This window comes from Macaca fascicularis, chromosome 6 (genome assembly GCF_037993035.2).
Source record: "Macaca fascicularis isolate 582-1 chromosome 6, T2T-MFA8v1.1".
Taxonomy (NCBI): domain Eukaryota; kingdom Metazoa; phylum Chordata; class Mammalia; order Primates; family Cercopithecidae; genus Macaca; species Macaca fascicularis.
In genome coordinates this window covers 44,321,315-44,328,683 of record NC_088380.1, presented here as the reverse complement: position 1 = coordinate 44,328,683, position 7,369 = coordinate 44,321,315, and the positions used below count along the sequence as shown (strand labels likewise).

At 37.3% G+C, this 7,369-nt stretch overlaps 1 pseudogene; it reads right to left on the bottom strand.

The window, feature by feature from the left end:
- Positions 1-5,151: 5,151 nt before the first annotated feature.
- Positions 5,152-6,161, bottom strand: LOC102143158 (dnaJ homolog subfamily C member 8 pseudogene; annotated as a pseudogene).
- Between the last annotated feature and the right edge of the window lie 1,208 nt (positions 6,162-7,369).

Genomic DNA, 7,369 nt, shown 5'->3' with positions numbered 1-7,369 from the left:
ATAATACAAAGTTAGCTTTAAATTTATGAATGTTTATATTGAGCAAAATGTGGGATAATTGTACTTATGACTTTAAGGGGGGAGTATAATCATAAAGTAAAATTGAGGCTTTTTAGAGGAATAGAGTTCAAAAACATGAGGAATTTGGAAAGTAAGAAACAAATTCTACATGCTGCACAGAGAAACCCAGAAGTATCCTGATACCTTTAAAACTGGAGAACAGGATGCAACACAGAAAGCAAAGAAAAAAATGATTCAGAACAACTTTTACAAGAAGAAAAATGTACTGCTATTCAAACTATCAGAGAACAGCTTGTAGTTAAGAAAGCAAAGAACTTTGCTGCTTTAGAAAGAAATGCAGGACTTACATAAGCCTGCAGAAAAACTATTTCAACCTGGAATTGTTAAACCTGGGGCAAAAAAAAAAGAGAGAGAAAAATTAAGTGACCGTTAAATTATGTCTACCATGTTTTGGTAACCAACCACGGAAACAAACGAAAGACCACAGACCTTCAAGAAGCAGTATAGCCAAATGAGACCATGGATTTGAAACTTCGCAGGTTATACAAGCTTATACTCCAAGATCTCCACATTAGTAAAAGACCATTGTACACAAGTTATCTTCTAAACTGGGAAACTTCTAAGAGTGTAAGGGATACTCCTAATAATTAAACTGGTATTTAACTTGAAATTCTCAGTCAAATCGGGATGCAGGGTCAACCTAATTATACATTGAACCACTATATTATGTCAGAGAAACATTTTTAAATGACGTGTTGATGGGTGCTGACAAGTTGATGAGTGCATCACAGCAACATGGCACAAGTATACACATGTAACAAACCTGCACGTTATGCACATGTACCCTAGAACTTAAAGTATAATAATAAAAAAAAAAAAAAAGGGCACCAAAGGTGAAGTCTTCAGAGGAAAAATGCAACTTATTTGAGGAGCTGACCAAAAGTTCCCAAACAGGAAAAAACTGGAAAGATTTCTGTTTAGGATGTACACAGTTGCATGCATAATGTTTTTTTTATTATTTATTTTATACTTTAAGTTCTAGGGTACAGTGCACAATGTGCAGGTTTGTTACATATGTATACATTTGCCATGTTGGTGTGCTGCACCCTTTAACTCATCATTTACATTAGGTATTTCTCCTAATGTTGACTCTCCCCCATCCCCCCACCCCACGACAGGTCCCGGTGTGTGATGTCTTTTATTATTGGGCATACACAATATTTGCACAACTTATAAATAATTTACATCTGAATTGTCTCAATATTCATAGCCTTTTCATTGTTTCTTCAAAGTTGATGACATCTATGACATTTTAAGACCGTAAATGTCAGGAATGTTTTCCCACTTCCTGTGTATAGACTCAGCACACGTTGCTACTGCATAATGCACATAAGGGAATATGAACTTTCCTTCCACCTCTGAAGAAATCTCTTCATGGGTCAGAATCTCAATAGGATACAGATAGCACACAAAAAGGAATGACTGATCTGAGATTAATGAAGGGGCCACTTACAAATGTGTAAGCTGGGTTTAAGACAACCATAAGGGATGACTGAAAACCACCCAAGGGTTAGCAACCCTAAGACCACTACCACCCTTAGGCTTGCAAGGTCAGGTGAAAGAACAATTCTAGAAACTTGGTGAAAGCTGTAACGGTAGGAGAGCCCTCCAAATATGAATTTTGGCTTTTGGTAAAGGAACACAGCAATTGACACCCCGCAATCCTACAATCCTGCAAAGATACAGCTGTGGAATAAATACCCCGATTCTCTTTCCTCTAGCCATCTAATATCTTGCTGGTACTTTTGAGCTAACCCATAGGTCAAGGGAGCCCAGCCAATAAATAATTCACAGAGATCAGCCTTCTGGATGACAAAGCCAAATGGACAAGACTAAAGAATGTGTCTAGAGAGACTATCCAGCAGGATTTAATTGAATACTATAGAAGTTCATATTTCTAAAGTCTAGATATATTACATACATCCTTTATGTTCATAAGCGAAAATGAGGAGCAATTTGGTCTTCACAGTTATATCAGAGAAAGAGCAGGTGTTTTAGTATTATTAGCCTCATTTTACAGATTAAGAAATAGAGGACGGAGAGGAAATATTACTTGCCTAAATCATCCAAAAAAGTTGAGAGAACATCACTGTGTCCATGGACCTGTCAGAAAGCTGTTTATTTCCCAGGTTAACTAGAACCTGGGTCTTCTATCTGTAAACCCAGAGATCATTCCATTTGGCCTTGTCCACATAAGCTTGTTGTTGGTCTGAGCAACAGAAGCCCATCATACAGCAGAAGGAGACTAAAACTTAATCAGCCAAGTATATACCAACAGAGATTTACAGAACAAAAGTGATGTCTCTGCCTTTAGGGGATCCCAGCTTATAAACTAAGGAAAGAAAAGCACTCAGAAAAATTCACAAAGACTATCAATCAATCAATCAATCAATCAATCAATCAATATTACTCTAGTATAGAGTAACACACTAAGTATAGAAAATACACTAAGTATAGAAAACTTATGTGCATGCAGTTGGCCATCATATTCTTGTGGTCACATGTTATTATGGCTCATGGTTTATGATGTTCAAGGGATTGATGGCAAGTTGAAAGGATTCCTATGCACAATGAAATAATGGTTGATACAGCAGAGTGTGAGTGGACCAATATCATATTAAAAATCTAATCCCAGGTAGAGTCTGAGGTAGGTCCCTCATATAGAACCCTGATGTCAGCCTCACATTCTGGTGGCAGCGGTAATAATGAGAACTGATACAAAATCAAGTGATGATATATGTTGCTCTGTTACTTAAGCAGAGAAACAGAAATCCAACAACCTCTTATAAACAGTGCAAAGCCTTAGAATGACTAAACATATTACTCAGGATCTCACCTGAGGCAGAGACTATTATGTGCTCGCCGAAACCCATCTTATTTTTCTCCTAAGCATGAAAACAGACCATACTTTCTATCCTTTTTACAATTACATGTGGCCATGCAACTGGGTTCTGGCTAATGCAACATAAATGATTTGCTCCACTTTTAGCCTGGCCCATAAAACCCTCCAAAGATCTTCTCCTCTCTCTCTTTTCTCACCTGCATTTGATCGACAATGCCCAGCAAACACTGAAAATCCTGAGCTAATGACTGTAGAGTCTACATCAGCCTGAATCTTTGAATGACTATTTGGAATAGCCCCCACCCCATCCTGCCACCTCACAGCCAGCAATTCTGCAAATTAAACTCAGTAAAATTAATGGAGTTACCACAGTAACCTGAAGAAATATATCACATCTCAAGCATAAACGCTCAACATTTTTATGTGCGAATATGAATATATATTTTCAAAAGGTATACTTTATTGCACACATTATCTTATAGCCTTTTAATTTGGCACTATATTATAAACAATTTTCAATGTTCGCGGAAGCCTCCAATATTGTAATTTTTAATGGCTAGGATCCCAAGCTGTGGTTAGACCATGCTTTCAAATTTTTACTATTTTATAAAACTTTCATTTTTCAGTATTAGACAGAATATGATCCAAAGACCTTTGTGATGCCATTATTATGAAAAAGAGCATTTTTCTTCATCACAGTTATTTGTTGACCTACAGCTACTATTCAAAATAATGGATCATTGATTTTGTGCTGTCCAACCCCATTAAGTTAATATCTTTGAGTTTCTTCCATGTGATAAACCTTTCTCACATCCCATAGAAAGATATACTGTGAAAGGTAATAAATGCCCTTTAAAACATTACAAAATAAAAGAATTGGTGTGAATCATCAGATATTGATATCTAGTCATTGACCTCTATTAGCAAACAAAATGATTAATTTTTTGCCCCAAATTGATGATGATAAAGTCAAAAATAAAATATAAATTAATTTATTGTAAGGCTTATAAAATATCCTTCTTCTAAAGGGGAACATGTCTTCATCATCAACTGAACTAATTGAATACTACCTACTTTTTCACTTTCTCTGTTAACAGGATACACACAAATTCCTTTGGAAGTTTATAAGGGTAAGGGTCAAGAAACATCTTCATGGGCCCAGTAACAAATTCAAATGAAAGTAAATATTGTTACACTATAGTTTGTATAGGGCATACATACAGTAAGACAGAAAACAGAGGCTATCAAATACATAATTCAATGCAACTTTAGAAAATTATTTAAACCACAAAAATAGCTTTTCTACAGCTTCAAAAAAAGATCCTGCCACATTTCAATGTTATTTCACTGTATATAATACAGCCTCGTAAATGTTTTCCCAACAAGAGAACCTAAAATAAAGAATGTAATATAATTAATAGGACAATAAATTCTCATTAAATACTTGATTCTTATTTCCCTATGAATGTTATCTAAATTCTGTGATACATGATTACTTAAAGATGTAAATATTTTTAAGAAAGCATAGAAAAAAAGATCAAAACCCAATAATGCCTATCAAAGGGTGGTATGGCACTAATAACCCATCTCAGTATCTCTTAGTATTTCCCAGCCTCTTTGTAAAATGCATGATAACATAAAAAGGTTATGATATTTTGAATCAATATTAGCTTTAAGATGTGTCTATTCTGCTTAGCAATCATGTGACCTTTAGCTATAATTTTACTTCTGTGAGTCTTAGTTACTATTTCTTTTTTGGGGGGGGGATAAAAATGTATTATACATAAAGAATATTACCCCTAACAAATGCAGACAGGCTAGGACATGGTACTGGGTGGAGGGTGTCTAGCTCTTTGGAAAATGAAAGGTTTGGGTGGTGTGGGCCTCACGTCACGCTGATTGGTCAGTAGACAGGGGACACATGCCAAACACCACAGGACATCAGGGCATCAGATGCCGCTCTGTGTGCCCACAAGTGTTCCCTGTCTCATCTGGGCCTTCGAAGGGAGCATACCCAGAAGCAAGCAACTGAAGCGAAGGGGCTTCCTAAGGTGCCCCTTCCAGGCTTGTCTCTGAAGTCACAGCAACATCATTTTAAGCAATATGTTTAATTGGACGATTTCCACAAACTATCCATGAAGTTTCTAAGCATCACAATTCAGTGAAGTACAAAACACTGAGTTACAAGTTGTGGGAAGAGAAGGCAGCACCGATGGTGGCACCTTCTAATCCTGGTTGTTCTCGGGGCAGGGAGAGGGGAAGGTCTTTTTTTAAACCAAGCCCCTCATTTCAATGTACAAAAGAATTACTCTGATCAATATTAAATTGTATTGAAAACAAAATGGACTAAAAAGCAAATACTACTCTAGGTTGGGGTGGAAGTGGGAGGAAAGAATGTGTCCTTCGAAGCAGGAAGGGAGATAGCAGGGGGAAGGTTCTGTGCCTGTGACCTGGGTGGTCACTCACGCTGCTCCATTTTTACTTTTTGTGGTCTCAAGAAGGTCCGATTTTTCTTCTCTTTCTTCCTCTTTGTATTGGCTTGCAAGTTTCGCCAGCTGTCCACACTACCATCTCGACTTTCCTCAAAGTTTTTCTGCCACTCTCTCTCCCGTTTGGCTTTTTCTTGAGCTTCAATCTCTTCTTCCCTTTGTCGTTTCCTTTCATGCTTCTCTTTGGCTTCTCTCTCTTTCCTTTTAATTTCCAGCTCAGCAAAGAGTTTCATTGTCTGTTTATATACAGCTTGTTTGAACAGCTCAGGATCATCCTCCTCTACAATTGTAGGTTTTCCTTCCTTCTTTAATTAGTTTTTTCACTCTTTCACAGTGTGTTCCACGTATTTTTTTCCCACCTGAATTACATCCAGGGCCCTCTTCTTCTGCTCCTGATCCAGTAGCAACTTGTAAGCTTTGTCCACAGCTTCAAAAGCCTTTTGTGCTCTGTCAGCATGATCTTGATTTTTGTCAGGATATACCAAGATGGATAACTGCCAAAACCGCTTTTTTATTTCCTCATCTGTAACTTCAGGATCTATCCAAACAACCTCAAATGGGTTCAAATTGAAGTAAGAGGAACCAGGATGGGTCAGTCTTTCAATGTGATTTTTCGATGTTAGAACCGAGTCTCTCTTCTCTATTTGTTTCACCTCACTGTAGAAGGTCATAAATGCTTCCTTGGTGCTGCCTCCACCTGAAGTCCTGCTCTCTCCTGAAGCCACCATTTACCCAGCCCAGCCACCACGTGACCCTTCTCTTAGTTACTATTTCTATAAAATTATTGAATACCCACATCACAGGAACTAATGTAAATATTTAATTTGATATGTAAAGAAACTAGCATAGTACCTGAACAGAGTAAATAGTCAACAGCTGTTTTCTTTTTCCCCACTCCCCACTGTTTTCACTAAAGCATTATTGCCTTAGTACTGTCACTTAGGGTTTTTTCTTAAACTAGCAAGATGTTATTTCACTGAATGGTTTGTATGATTCAGATACAATTTTCATACTCATTTATTCTTCTAACACATGTGCCATATATCTACCATATGCCAGAACTGTTCTTGATGCAAGGGATATAGCATTGAACAAAACAGAGCCCCCACCCTCCAAAAAAGATTATAAGACTTAGGAAGCTTATATGATCATAGAGGAATATAGATTTTTTGTTTTTAAAAAGTAAAACATATGGTTTAATATCTGGGGATAAAAGCTGTGGAGAAAAGCAAAATATCTGGGGATAAAAGCTGTAGAGAAAAGCTGTAGATAAAAGCTGTAGAGAAAAGCAAAATTCCAGGTGGAGGAGGAGCAAGTACAAAGGCCCTAAGACAGGAGCAAGCCAGGCCTGTTAGAAAAATAGCAAGAAGGCAGGGGGTGGAGTGGCATGAAAGTGTGAGAGATTGGTAGCTCAGATGGGAACCAGATCATCTACAGCCTTATAGGACATTTTAAGGACTTTGGATTTTACTCTGAGTTAAATGGGAGGCATAGAGGAATTGGCTCAATTGTGGGAAGAGTGGAAAGAAAGTGACCTATATTGTGTGTTTTGCAATATTCCAGGAGAAAGATAATGGAGGCTTGATCAGAAGGATAGTAGTGGGGATAGTGAGAAGTTGTCAAATTCTGATGATTTAAAGGCAGAGCTAATGGAATTTGCTGATAGATTAAATGTGGGATGTGAGATCACAAAAAAAGGACAAGAGTAACACCAAGGTTTTAGGCTATAGCAGCTGGAAGGATGAACTTATCATTTTTTGAGAAAAGCTATGAAAGACATTTAGGGAGATAAGAACAGGAGTTTGGTTTGCTTATCTTGAGATACATACTAGAAATACAAGTGGATATACAGAGAAGGCACCTGGGTAAAGAACCTGGAATTGAAGATAAAATTCAGGCCAGTAATACAAAACTGGGATTCCAGAACATACGGATGATAATTAAAGCCATGATACTG